Source organism: Stigmatopora argus, chromosome 10, assembly GCF_051989625.1.
Source record: "Stigmatopora argus isolate UIUO_Sarg chromosome 10, RoL_Sarg_1.0, whole genome shotgun sequence".
In the NCBI taxonomy this organism is placed as follows: domain Eukaryota; kingdom Metazoa; phylum Chordata; class Actinopteri; order Syngnathiformes; family Syngnathidae; genus Stigmatopora; species Stigmatopora argus.
Window position 1 is genome coordinate 15,631,808 of NC_135396.1, and position 15,431 is coordinate 15,647,238.

Below are 15,431 nucleotides of genomic sequence, written 5' to 3' on the forward strand. Positions count from 1 at the left end.
CAGTTGTAGGGTGCAAAAAGACAACCATCCATGGTCACAATCAAATCAATCTCACATCCACATGATTTCACGCTGCCTATTCCGGACCGTAAAATAATTGACCAAAAAAAGCAATGTCTTGAGTATTCTAACTCAAACATATTGTAAATGCATGTTTCTTTGTCTTCTCTTAAGTTTTTGGCATTTCTGCACTGACATGTTTTAACTCCATTTACAATGTTACCGACTCGAATTTAAAAAAAGTAAAGTATATAGAAGGAAAAATCAATTGTGAAATATGAATTTGAAAATGTGTACTAAATGTGTACTTTTAAATAGATAATAGTGAAACTGTCTGTGCTGGATCAGTTGGAACAAAAACTTGCACCCACAGCAGCCCTCGAGGACAGGATTGCCCCAGGTCTGGTGTAGAGGTTCACTCGCCTGACTTAAGTGTGTGTCAGCGCGAGCTTGATTCCCGCTGATAGCAGTATGATTCTGCGTGCGGATCGTTGTTTGTCTCTCTGTATGCCCTACGGCTGACTGACGACCAGCCTAGGGTGCAGTCTGCCTTTCGCCCAAAGTCAGATGGGATCGGCACCGGTAACCTCCGCAACTCTTACGAGGTTATGGGGTACAGATTATTGATTGATTGCTCAAGCACAATTCCACACAAGAAAACAAGCATTGGTGATTAAACCATCACTTTTGCATTCATTAGGCAGTCACTCCTCCATCACAACAGCCAAGGTCTTGTGTTGAGGAGTTTAGAATTTGGGCTGACTAATTCATTCATGGGCATCCCGGCGGCTTCAGTGGTTAGTGCGTTAGCCTCACAGCTCTGGGGTCCTGGATTCAAATCCAGGTCGGTCCACCTGTGTGGAGTTTGCATGTTCTCTGCCTGTGTGGGTACTCCGGTTTTCTCCCACATTCCAAAAACATGCATGGTAGGCGGATTGGACACTCTAAATTGTCCCTTGGTATGAGTGTGAGAGTGAATGGTTGTCCGTCTCTTCGTGCCCTGCAATCGGCTGGCCACCAATTCTTGATGTCCCCTGCCTCTGGGCCAAAGTCATCTGGTAGGCTCCAGCTCCCCCCGTGACCCAAGTGAGGATAAAACGGTTCATAAAATGAATGAAAAAGATCAGGTGTTATTATACTTTGTCTGAAGTTATTATGCAAACATTATTATACAAAATTCTGATTTTTAACAAAACTAATGGATCTTTTCAAACATAAATATTCATGCATTATTGTCGACACTAGTTTCTACCAAATTCTTTTTTAGAGTTGCAAATAATCTATATTTAACAAATTAACCCCCAAAATATACAAATGCGCTGTCTGATGTTATTAGGCATCATAACACTATTTTTTTAAATAACCACAACATTTATTGAAAGTTCTACAGAAAAAAATTTCAATGGCTAAACAACAATCACATCTCATCTTGAAACATTAGGTGGCTGTTTACATCTTTATATAGCCCTCTTTGTTTTCTACAAGCTTCATGAGTCTCTTGTCCATAGAATATGTGAGATTGCCAATTGTCTCTGCTGGAATGGCCATCATAGTGGCTTGTATAGCTGCTCAAAGTTCAAATTTACTGGACTACTGCTTCCCGGGACTATAAAGCTTTTGACAATTGCCCAAAGATTTTAAATACGATTCAAGTCAGGGGATGATGCAGGCCACTTCATAAACTTGTTTCCGGAGATGCCCCTTGTAGCCAAATACTCAAAAGTTCCTTTGGAAGCATAGGAGGGTGCATAGTCTTGCATAAAAATGCATTTTTGTTAAAATGCATGACTCTGTGGTTTGTACCACTTGAAGAATGTATCCTCCAAAAGTTGACAGTAGTTTGTGGTGTTTACTTAGACTTCATCGTCAACTCTGAAGGGGCCTCTGACCTTTTTTCCACGATTCCAGCCCATATCATAACATCTCCACCACCCTGTTGCCGTTTGAATCTGTTTGGAGGGATGCTTTCATGAGCAGCCCAACCTTTTTCCCATCCCTCTCGCCCATCAAGAGAAACATGAGAGTTCAGAGATTGTCTGGAAAATGGCTTTTCTCACTTTCCCAAGAGTTTTCAGAACTCTACATCTCTTGTTTCTCTTCACACCAACAATTCCAGCCTTGTTAAAGATAGTTTTACTGCTCAACAAAGGGTTTTTTCGTAGAACTCGATAGAGCTGTCGTTTTTCTCCTTCATTAACATCATTTACCAATTTCGTCATACGCAGTTTCTGGGTGTGATGATAATTAGGCTTTTGTTGTTGATGATGACAACAGGGCCTATGTCCGATTATATATATTATCTTTGAATCTTTTGCCCTTTGTCTGAATCCTTTGTTTATTGAAGTCTTTCACAATCTTTTTGATGGTATGATGATCCCTGCCAAGATTCTTCGAAATAGTCAATGTTGTATCACCATCTGATAAAAATTTCACAATTTTCTCTTTTTCAGTTGCTGATATGTCTTTTTTCTTCCCCATTCTCAATTTCACAGTCAAAACATCAATGCCAACAAGTACTTTTCAAAAGTCCATACTACATGCGTAACAACATCAGACAGCGCATTTGTATATTTTGGGGGTTAATTTTTTAAATAAAGATCATTTGCAACTCTTAAATCAAATTTGGTATACACTAGTGTTGACAATAATGCATGAATGTTTGTGTTTGAAATGATTTATTAGTTTTTTTAAAAATCTGATTTTTGTCATTTGCATAATAACTTCACATTCAATCAATGTGGATCTAGTCTGCTTAAAAGACTTGCACCCAGTATGTTTATGTGTGTGCGTACTATACAATAAAACATTCCAAATATATCCAGACACACAATAGAGTGGTAGGTGTTGATGTATCAATACATCTTTCGTAACTTACGACTTTTGACAAAACATAACTGCTTTACGGAGGAAGTGGATGTGCTGACCTTGAGACTCAGATTTACTTCCTTGATTTCCGGAGAGCTGTGTGTGCTAAAATGAAGTATTTTGTTTTCCAATATAAGGGGCACCAGCTGCACCAGAACCTCTGGCAATGGACACTAATCCAACCCCTCACTGCAGCATTGAAATGTGAAATTACTTGAAAAGCAGCCAAAGTCACAGAGCCCCTACTTGCTTGTTTATCACGCACACATCAAAAAAGGCAGTGATACATATTTTATAGTGTATATGTGACATAAGCATTAAAGGCTTACCTTGCTTTTAGATTATGTTCATGTCATGCACGATCATAAAGCATCCACTCAAAAACACCTTTAGAGAGTTGAGGATGTTACGTAATATAGCTGGGTGCCCCCAAGGTGGCCAGGCAATGTAGAGTTGACAAGATGAGAATACTTTAAGGTTTATGCAAGATGACAAAACTGCATGCTTAATGAAAAGGCAGGCGTCAGGAGAGTCTACCAAGTCTTTGTGACGGTGTGAATGCCCCATTGGAAAGACCAAATCAGACTACCTACATACTGTATGAGTCAAGGGTGCAACGTACTACCCATCCACCTGTCTGCAGTGATGAATGGTTTTCATATCAGCAGGGAATGTGTGTGTGATGAATGAGCGTTCATCCAGGGAGTGCCTCCCATACCTGAGCTACTGTTAGTAGCGCTTAAAGTTGTCACATTAGGGTTACCTGTCTCTGCTACGCACATGCCCATGGATCTTAAAAGCATTGTTCCAAGACCTGTTTTATGAGTATTTATTCCAAGCAAGCTTAAACTAACATTTACCTTTGTGCTCCATACTTCAGCAAATAAGAATTTGACCTTTAGAAATCCTACTGGCATCACGTAATTTTCCAGACAAATAATCTCTAGTTAGTTCATTAAAGTCACTAACTATGGCAAAATATGTCGCTGAGTCGGCAAGTATGGTGTGACAACCTACAACTCTTCCTTGCTCGCAATGTCGACATCAGGATAAAAATATAACTTAAAAATAAAAGCACCAGATTTTGCATTTTATTTCGACTTTTACTGCAACTGTTTCAATCATTTTAAGCTGTTTAGATAAGGACACTTATATTGCAATAATAAAACTGGATAAATATGTCTTGTTTTTGTTCTTTGTACGTGACTACCAACTCTATTTTTATATACGATCAATGTTCAAACATTGCGTAGAGCCAGAAAAATGTTTAATAAAGACCCTTGTTCTAGAATGGATACTGTATTCTTTATTAAGTCTAATCCATATTCATTGTTGACTAATTATGAGAACTCTCACCAAATAATGAGTAAAAGCTAAAGATTTCAATCACCGATCTGTCATGTGTTCGTGAATACCACAGCAGGATGTTAAAAAAATGGATTTTATTAAAGGTCAAATTCGAAGTCTACCTTTTCCCATTTGTTACATGGGAAGAGAACATAATAATCTGAACCACTCATCCTGTTTGGAACATACTACTATCTGGTCCAAAAATAGGCAGCCTGGCTAATTAAACATTAATTCCTTTGCTGTGCCGTTTATCCTCACAAGGGTCATGGGGTGTGCTGGAGCCTATCCCAGCTGACTTAGGGCACCAGGTGGGGGACAGCCTGAACTGGTGGCCAGCCAATCGCAGGGCACAAAGAGACAAACAACAATTCACACTCATACTTAGAGGCGATTTAGAGTTTCCAACCAGCCTGCCATGCATGTTTTTGGCATGTGGGAGGAATGAGGATTCAAACCCAGGACCCCAGAACTGTGAGGCTGAGCGCTAACCACTCATTCACCAGGGCGCCTCTATTGAAACATATTTGTCAAAATAAGAACCACAACAAAAGGCAATTCAAAGCCACATTAATAGGTATGTTAATGATTTCTAAAGTGTACTGGAAATCATGAAAATTCTATGGAAAAATTATTTCTGTTCACCAGAACAACTTTATCCCATCTGATTAATTTCCATGCTAGTCATGACCAAACAGAATTAAAATTATAATACTGTGTCTAGTGTATTTTCTGTCAGTCAGTATACTTTTACTTTTGTAAGGTACCTATTTTTTTCTTTTTAAACATTCTTTTAGTGTTTTCCAATCATACAGTAAGTTAAATTTGGCGTACATTTTTACTAATGAGATCAAACTCAAAATGTGTGACAATAAAGTGCAGCCTGAAACAACCTCGGCCATCATAAAAATATATGACCTCCCGAAAATAAACATAAAACAACCTCCGGCCCAAAGTCAGCTTGGATGGGCTCCAGCAGACCCCGCGCCTCTTGTGGAGATAAGCGATTGAGAAAATGAATGAATGTACGTATGTTTACTCGTGCCACTTGCAATTCCACCCCATTGGAACATGTCTTTGCATTATTTATTTATTTTAATGGCCTGCCTACCTACCTACAAAATTGTAGTTTTATAATTTTTAACGGTTTATGGGCTTGTATTAAAGATTGTGGAATGGATTCAGCAAATTCCATATAAAATGTATCTCTATTTACGAAAAATCCAAGTTGCAAAACCACTTCTACAACAATTTAATTTCGTAAGTGTCATGTTTTGCTGGGGTTTGGTGGTTTGGGTGTGTTTTCCATTCTGTGTCCTGTCCATGTGATGAGATGAGATTAGTAACTATTAATCCCGTACTCAGGAAATTCACTTTGTAGACCTAAATAATAAATAAATACATACAAAAATACATGAAAAAATAAATACAAATGAAAATAAATAAATAAGCATTTTACATGAAATATTGCTTGGGTTTCACTTGCTATGCCCTATCGGCCCTCCTTTCTTTGTGTGACAATGTTGAACCTCTGTCTATGTATTTAAACCCCATATTTTTGTCAGTCTTTTTGGGAGTATTGTCTCGTCTGGAGGTTACGTAACTTTTTCCTAGTTTGTTGATTGATTCAACACCCGCACTCATTTTGTATGCCTGATTCTGGCACTTGGGTCCAACTCCACTCCGCCATCGAGCGATTCATAACCGTAGGTAAAGATACTACTTATGTATACATGTAAACTAAGGGATTGCGATATGACATCATTGACATTTTCAATGTTGATGGTGTCATGAAGCTGATAGAATATGTTATTTGTGAGACATATCTGGGTCTTGAGATGAGGCCCTTTGCCAACACCAACTTCTTATGGCTGCACAGCTTGACACCAATGGACTGTGACCCTTGCAAGTTATGTTATACATTGACCTGGGACACTTAAAATGTTTTACATTTATATGCTTCAATTTGGCACCCTTTGTTGGTGACTGTGTTATGACGAGTTGACCACAACACATCATGAGCAGCCCTGCACACTCTATTTCTTGTGCCGGTGTATTGACGCGCGATTTATGCCAATTGACACACACACAGCCAAGGCAGATACTATATACAGTTGACAAATTGTTCTGTGCTTAAATCTGTGACTGTTATTTTTTCATATTAATGTGTCTCCTTACGAGAAAAAGCGTAAACGTTTCGTTTGAGAATAATAGTTTGAAATTGTTAAGTTTATATTTCTATTGTACCCTTTTTAAAAGAACCTACTATGTGTTTTGTTTTTATTTTACAAAACGGTCAAAGTTAATTTCCTTTTAAGTTAATACTCATTGCATATTTTGATTTTTTTTAAAATGTAGTAAATTAAAGCCTCTTCAGAATGTTTATTTAGCTTAAATTGTTTTTTTCTTTTAGTTTTACAAACTAGTGTTTCCAACTACTATATTTAAACTTAGACAGTTTTTAAGTTAAAAAAATCTCAAGGCACACCACTAGCTGAATGTCCTAAACTTTAAAACACTGCAGCCTGTATAAAAAATATATATAGTCATTCTCATCTAACTTCTATCAACAGAAACCAGATAAATAAAAAGTATTTTAATATCTAATTATTCCAACATACCTTACGTCGACAAAAGTTGAACATCTGGTTCACGTAACATAAAAGTATTTTTTATAACAATTTATTATTGTATTTTTACAACCTATTTCTTCCAAAATGATTTGTCTCCTAACATTCGGAGAACTTAAATCTGAAAAAAAAGAAACAAAGATACTTCAATGTCATAAAATTAGATTTTTGTCTCTTGTAATTTACAATTTTAGTCTTGTACTATTAAATTTTCTGACTTTTATAATATGAAGACTTTTCTCCCTGAATATTACAACTCATGATTTGGCAGATAATTTCCCGCAGCACACCAGACCATCAGTGGCATGGCACACTGGTTGGGAAACACTGATATAAACAATCCAACAAAAAAAAGAATTAGGATGAAATCAAGATCAAGATTTTATGGTTTTAAAAAATTGGGATACGATTTTTTTTGCCCTATCACCCACTGTTAATATAAACCTTTATGCCCAGTAGGTAGAGCAGCCACACAGACTACTACATCACAGATGAATCAAAGAATTATCATCAATTTTTGTTTTCAATATTTCAATGTCATGAAGGTTAGCAAATTTGCCTTGGGAATGTATCACTGTACTGTTGCCCTTGCTTGTAAATGGAAACAAGTTGACCCATTGCCTACCATTGACAATTCCAAATGTACATTTTATTTAAATTGGGAAGACTTGTGAATGTTCAGCTTTCAGTGCCATTGATGGCACTAGAGAATGAAGAGTCGTTGCCAACCATCCCAGTTAAAATGGATCAGAGTCTGGAGATGGCTAAAACCCCAGGACTTGACAACAAACCCACAGAGCTGTGATGCTAACAAAACAACATTTCCCTCAATGCCAGTGGCTACGGAAGCCTGAAGCAAAAAAGTGTGTGATATCTCTGAATGGCTGGTTACTCCGCACCAAAGTTTGCTGGTTCGTATTTAAACCAAACCAAAAGGTGTGCATCATTAACTATTCGGACTTAGTCCGAATCAAAAGTGCAGTTGTGAATACGCCGTTAATGAACATCCAGCCAGATTCAATTCTGATGGGGTCAGAAAGTGTGCTTTGGTGAGCAACAGTGTCATATCGTGTATGAACCAGAGTGAAAGTAAAGGGGAAAAAATATGAAGAAATTTGCAACAATCATGGAAGTATGGTTTAGATGTGAACAAATTGCTTCATAAAGTCTTTTGACATTTCAGCTGGATATGCTAAAATTTTTACTGATAATCAAAATTTTTACAATAACCATGTCCAGCTGTGTTATTAACTTGCTTGGGAAAGGGCCATATGTCAGCAACTATTACCATATTTCCTAAATGCAACAACATTTAAGACTATATAAAGATAGCTGTCCTCATCTTGGACACTCATTTTCTGTAATCAGTGCTTTCATTCTTAGACTGCGTATTAGTCCCGGGAAGGGCGCCTGCAGGATAAGTTGTCAGTGAAGACAGCCTGCAGGAACAGGTGCAAAGGAGTGGAAAGATATAATCCAAATGAATAAAGAAGTCAACTGTGGCAGTTTTACCCTAAGAGCTTTTTCTCCAGCTGTCTCTGACCACACATTTGGGCACAGGGACCAAAGAAGACAGCAATTCAGAGTGGCCTTTAAGGCAACAACTCTGTATGTGTGAAGTTGTTTGGGTATCTTTGGAATTTAGAAAATAATTTAGAATAGACTCATTATAAATGAGACCATCTAATCGTGCTAATTATCTTTTTGCTCCTGTTTGTGGGGAAGCACATTTTATTACTTCCATGCATCTAACAAAATATTCTCCAAGTACTTAATGAATTAAAAGATTCATGATATTGACCGCAATATCCCTGTTAATCATTACTTTACGGCAGGCAACATATTTTGATGGTTCCAAACCACATCAAATTAAATGTGTTAAGTGCTTTACCAACAAATGTTTGAGAACTTATTATAAAGGGAACAAATAATGATCGGCGTAACACAAATGACGTGATGACTGCGCGTATGTGTAGAAACGCATTAACAATTTCTGATGGATAGCAAAATGTGACAGAATACGAGATCATAAGCCATAATGAAAAAGCAAAACACTTTTTTTCTATTTATTTGATTTGGTCCCTGACAACCTCAAGAGCTCCTGGGCTCCTCCCTGTGTATTATTATATGGAGCAAAACAAATCTAATTAGTCAAATTCTGCTGCAGGCCTGGTTGTGTTTTCCATTACAGAGCCTAGGTATGTGTTGCGGTGGGTGGAGTTCTCTGAACCGCACCTGTACGGAAACTTATTTCATTCACCTTGAAAATGAAAAAAAAACCTAGCCCGTTTTTCAAATTAATTTATTGTTGGAGTTGTTTTTTCACTCATTCATTCATTTTCTGAACCGCTTTATGGGTTGTGGGGGTGCTGGAGCCTATCCCAGCTGACTTCGGGCCATAGGCGGGGGGCACCCTGAATCGGTGGCCAGCCGATCGCAGAGCACGAGGAGAGAGACAACTATTCCCTCTCACATTGATACCTAGGGGCAATTTAGAGTGTAGAATCAGCATAGCATGCATGTTTTTGGAATGTGGGAGGAAAACGGAGTACCCAGAGAAAAGCCATGCAGACCAGGGGAGAACAAGCAAACTTCACAGAGGTGGACTGACATGGATTTGAACCCAGGACCCCAGAGCTGTCTGTGAGGCCGACGAGCTAACCACTAAAGCTGCTGGGCCTTGGGTTGTTTTTTTAATTAATTATTTTTAAAACTCCATTTTTCAAATTAATTTCTTCTTGGGGTTGTTTTTTTAATAATTTATTTTTGAAAACTCAATTTTTCAAATTAAATTACTTTCTCGGGTTGTTTTTTGAATTATACGTTTTTTTCTTCTTTGTTTTTCAAATTTCGAACTTCCAAGTATCTCGATAACTGCTGCTAGTTTGTTTTTTTATTTTTTTTCCCCCCGCTGGTGGCCAGGCTAAGGGGGGGACAAAAAGAAAAAAACTAAGATATGTTTTCAGTTTTGATAAATCTTCTAACACACCTCCCCAGTAGTTCTGATGAAAGATGGGACAGTAGTCTTTCTTTTTATAAGTTCTGTGTTCACATTGCCATAGAATACAATATTGTGTGGCGCTTGAAAGATGAGGATGTCTTGTGTCATGATCTCTGAGAATGAATGAATTAATCGTGTTCTCGATACATATGCTCATGGCTTTACATGCTTACAAAAGTACTTACAACGCAGATGGCTATCCGCTTACATACATGAAACGCAATGTACCATACGTTCCCTTGTACGTAATTAACAGTCCATTAGGTAACGAGTTTCTATCCGTGAGTTGATATTTGTGTTTGCAGTTGACAACATCATACATGTTATGTCTGTTGATTCACTGTCGTGATTTGAGTTTTGATAAATCGTCTAACACACCTCCTTCGTTTGAGTCATCTCCTTCAGGGTTCAAACATACTTCTGACCAAAACAATTGTTCCCTCGTTATTCAATAGTACACCCAATTTAGTGACAATGATCCTTTTACTGGAATGTCCTCACAACACTCTATTTTTTAAGTAGACCTATGTTTTTTTGGCGTGTGACAAAATAGACTGGTAACTTAGCTGAAATAAAAGGAATGTTCAATGGAGCGCTCCATGTAAAACTCAATAAACTCCCACACTCTATTTAGACATTATTTCCCACTGATCGTTTAGCTTTATACCTTTTGAGATGGTTTAATATGTATTCTACAAGGTGGATTAACCCCCCTGCCTGCTTATAGATTGTACAATTTCTCCTGTAAACGCTCTGGATAGCGTTGCTAGTGCTGATGTTGATCCTATGTGACTTCATCTTTCTGGTAGTTGAGGAAAAACAATTTCAAATCTGTGCAGTGAATGTAACTCAAACTACTCACAGGCAGCAAACTAAGTATACCCAGGTCCCATTATGGAGTAGGTTTGTGGTATAATATTGTTGAGCAAATGCAGCAATTATAAGATGCCATAACTGGCAGGGGTTCTGAAAAATTCAGTGGTCCTTTCAGTTTGATGCATTAAAGTGAAGGGCCAAGAAGTGATTCATTTTCTTTTTTTTAACAGGGCCTCGGATCCTTGACTGATAACCATTTACATTTAAATTGTTACTGAGTTTTAACCTGGAACTCAATACCAATTACCATACCCGAACTCCCGTCTCTGAACCTCTTCCCCAATCATCTTAAAAACCTGACTGTTAGACGAACAAAATTGGGATCACAATTCTGTCTAAAACTGTGCTACTTGTGTGTGTCTGTGTGTGTGTGTGTGCGTGCGTTTGCATGAGTGTGTGTTTGTGAGTGTGCGTGTGTTTGTGTGTGTTTGTGAGTGTGTGTGCATGTGTGTATGTCATCGTTTACCTTCAACCTACACAAGAGACTAAAGATGAAAATTAGTCCTTGGCTACAATCTTACATATTTACATATATATGTGCTGTCCCTTATTAAATAAATCAAACAAACAAAAAAAACTAAAATTCAAGTGAACCCAGTTAACTTGCACAGAAGTGAGAAGTGTTAACACAACGACTGCCATTTGTTATCAATAAATATTTTTAACCCGCAAAGGAATTCAGGGTAAACTAAAAAGAAAATACAAGGAAAATAAGACTATACTATAGATACTTTTTACTTTGTTTTCACAAGAGATCCTCTAAACAAATGTTCAAAGCCGCTGAGCTTCTGAGATCTTATTGCAGCTATCAAAGCCCGCAGAGAAAAATAGTCATTGCCATCCAAGCACTATACAGTTAACAGCTACGACAATAAAATCTCTCAAAGGTGGAGTGCTCAGTATTCTTCCTCATTAAATGCTAAATGAAATAACGCCACCAAGAAAGTCAGACTATAAGAGGTAGTGGATTAATTCAGAAAATGTCCCTGGCCAACTTTATGACAACACAATAATACTGTCAGCGATGAAAGTGTGTGGGCACTGAGTGCCAGATATTTTAGCATAATAATTTGAGGCTCTATAGCAGTACTGAAGTGCTTTGACCTTGAACATTGTGCAGCACATCAGTGTTAATTCCATTGCTAATCACAATGTGCAAATTTCAGACTTCGGTGCTTCCATTTTTACTTTTACTACTGGACATCCATCTGTTTTGCCACACTGCTGATCCCACTGCGGTCAAACGCTATAAAGAGTCAAGTGGGTCCAAGTTTTCTTTCTAACCAATGAAGAGGACACCTTTTTTTCACCAAATTGACCTTCTTCAAGTGTTACCAGTTGATTGCAGTCAGGTGCTACTTGTTCCAGAAGAAAATTCATTGGTAAAACCGTCTAGCCTATATTAAATGAATTCCACAACCCTCTTTGCCCTTTGTATAATGTGTTTGACACCCCGGGATTTCCCTGTTTGGGGTTTCGTGTTGCGTCTTCTGGCATAAGGCAGCCCACTGTAAAGATGTTGCAGGGCACATACATACAGTTTCTGTCGCTAAGTGAAGACTGGACCTGTCTCAGATTTGCTTTTACTATGGTGAACTATGACTTCTTCTAAAAACAGATTATCTGTAGCGATGTAACATTAAAACATTAAAGATCCTGCAAAGGGAAACTATCATCATCATTCATCTTCCATACTGCACATCCTCAAAAGAGTTGCAGGGTTTCTGGAGCCTCACCCAGCTTACTTCAGGTACACCCTAGACTGGTCACCAGTCAGCACACAGAGAGACAAATGACCATCCACACTCACAATCATACCGCCACCAGAAGGAATCAAGCCCACTCCTGCCTGCATTGAAGTCAGGCAAGTGAACCACTACACCACGAGTCGGCTCAGAAACTATATCTTGTAACATCAGTAAACATATACACAGACATGAAAAGCTGAGGTCGTCTTCAACCTGCAATATTATGTTGGCTTGTCTTTGGAAACTGACATACAGCTGTTGTCAATCCAGTACAGCTTCTTACCGCTTTGATTCTTGTGAGAAAAGATCACTATTTTACACCCAGAAAATGTCAAAATTTATTACAGGCTGTGGTTCTGTCAATGTCATCCACTCCTGAAAGATGCACCAGTTGTCCTGGATTTCCTCCTCCTGTGCTTTGTCGCAACCTGCTCAGGACAAATATCATGCATCTCGGCTAGCTGTTTCATCATGCATTCATACAAACAGCCAACATAAAACAAAACACAATCACCTAAGTGACAATATATTTTTGCGTGGGGTTGTTGACTAACATTACACTGTAGTGGTAGAAATGAGCCATGTCATAATGAATAGGGAAAGTAATCGTTGTACCAAATATCCAGTGTTGGAGTGATGGTTCTTAATCCTTATACATTTTATGCTAGCGTATATTATGCTAGTGTATATTATGCTAGTGTATATTATGCTAGCGTATATTATGCTGGCGTATGTTATCCTATTTCTTTTTTTTTTGTTAAAGGCAGCATGAGCAAATTTAATTTTGATTGTGCTTTATTGAGGTAAAGGTACTCACGTTAATAGAAGCTGAAGCAGTTAAGCATCTACAAAACCGTCAAACTCATCATCTTCTGTATCTGATATATAGAGTTTGGCCAAATAGGCGAGTTCGCTGCTCAACATGTTATGCTCCATCTCACTGTCAGAGTTGTGGCCAGGTTATTCCGGGAACCTGATGCCATATATATACCATCGGGCATCCATTGCTCCCAAGCCATTCGCAACTTTGTTTTGAATGCTGTTTATGGCAATGTCCAGCAGTTGTAGTTCCTTCGTCAAGAGTCCCGGAATGACGGCTAGTTCGAAGTTCATATGCCGGACTTGCCGGACGTCCACATGTTCGCTATATAAATATAGCGCGTCAGCAAAAAATGCACCCAGAAAATCAAGCGGTCAGCGTCATACAGCGACATCAACAGAATGATGAATTTAGTGCATACAAAAGGCGCACCGACTGATTGGGAACCTTGTCCACTTTGGGGAAAATTGTAGATTTAAGTGCACCCTATAGGTGTGAAAATACATACTTATATACAATTTGGAGAACTGAAAGAGTGAAAACCAGTTCATTTGTAAATCCCAGGTGTTCAGTACTATTTTTGCACATTTTCACCTCTTACTGTGTATCTCCAACCATATTTTTACTTATTTATTTGGAAGAAAACCATGAGAAATGAGGATCTTTAAGGCTTAAGGTCTCAGGATTGGGACTGCGTTTTCTTTGGATATATGTAGTAGATTGATGGAGAAAGTAGGTAGGTAGTAGTAGTTCTGATGAAAGATGGGACTGTAGTCTTTATTTTTGTAAGTTCTGTGTTCACATTGCCATAGAATACAATATTGAGAGGCGCTTGAAAAATGTGGATTTCTTGTGTCATGATCTTTGAGAGTGAATGAGTTGATCGTGTTCTTGATATGTTCGTGACTTAACATGCTTACAAAATTACTTACAATGCAGATGCTATCTGCTTACATACATGAAACGCAATGTACCATAAGTTGCCTTATAATTAACTGTGCATTAGGTAATGTGTTTCTATCCCTGAGTTGGTCTTTGTGTGTTTGCAGTTGACAACATCATACATGTTATGTCTATTGATTCACTGTCGTAGCAGGCAAACAATTGTCGTGTCTGGTTTATGAGTCCTTGCTGCTAAATAAACATCCATTATTCACCAGAAGAAAATATATACTGAGCTGTTAAAACATGGATTCCTGAATAATCAAAAAGGCGACTGTGCCATAAAGAAACAGCTGCATAAATAGAGATAGCTGCAAAAGTATATTTGAAGGCTTACTATACTATGTGGTTTATGGAATAGAGACCCACAATAATTAAGACATTTGATGGCGCAAAGTCATTAGGAAGTAGGCTAAGACATGCAGGGCAAGAGGAAAAGTAATGGAATGCTAATTTTGAGAGGGGACTTTTGCTGTCAGATGTGTTTGCTGTAGTACTGATACACCAGTGTGGGTCTCCTGCTCTTGTTAAATCTAATTCAGGTTTTGTGTATGTTTTATCAGAATGCTTTAGTACAATTTCCATAAAATACTATAATTTTGTTGGGCAGCAGTATTCCAGAGAGAATGAGAGAATGACGGAAAATGAGAGAGAGAGAGAGAGAGAGAAGAGAGAGACGAGAGAGACGAGACAGAGGGAAAGAGGGAGAGAAAGAGAGAGGGAGGAGTGAGAGAGAGACTTGGTTCAAATGCATTGCTACAAAAAAATCAAAATTCATCTATGAGCAAGAAAATGTCATTTTCCTTGACAAAGTTGTCAAAGAAATGAAATTTTATGCGGATGATTGTTTGACCACAGAGTGCAAGGACATTATTTCTCACTTTCAAAAGGGTATCTTTTTTTTACCAGCCAATGGAAAAATGGTAGGCATTTTCTTTGCAAGGTTCTGTTAAGTATGAATTTACTCAAAACCAATTTTTTTCAACCAATTTGCTGCTGAATCGGTGTTTACTGATAGTCACTATGAAGTTGAAGGTAATTTTCATGAGTTAGAAAAAAAAGTCCACATTTTCAGACATGATGACATCAAGCCATCTCAGTTAGTCTGCCGCATGAATGAAGTGCATTCTATAAAATGTGAAATAACATTGGCAGGAAATCCAGGAACAGGGATAAAATTTAAATAATACAAACAAGACGTA

The 15,431-nt window shown here is 38.0% G+C and overlaps 1 protein-coding gene and 1 long non-coding RNA gene across 11 annotated transcripts in view; one reads left to right on the plus strand and one right to left on the minus strand.

Moving 5' to 3' along the window:
• LOC144084046 (uncharacterized) overlaps positions 1–3,120 on the minus strand; it is a 64,387-nt gene extending 61,267 nt beyond the window's left edge. Inside the window, exon 1 of the long non-coding RNA XR_013303707.1 lies at positions 2,925–3,120. This is a non-coding gene — a long non-coding RNA (uncharacterized LOC144084046). The remainder of the gene's footprint in view (positions 1–2,924) is intronic.
• Positions 1–15,431, plus strand: part of gria4a (glutamate receptor, ionotropic, AMPA 4a) — a 132,466-nt gene that overhangs the window by 19,960 nt on the left and 97,075 nt on the right. The window lies entirely within an intron of this gene.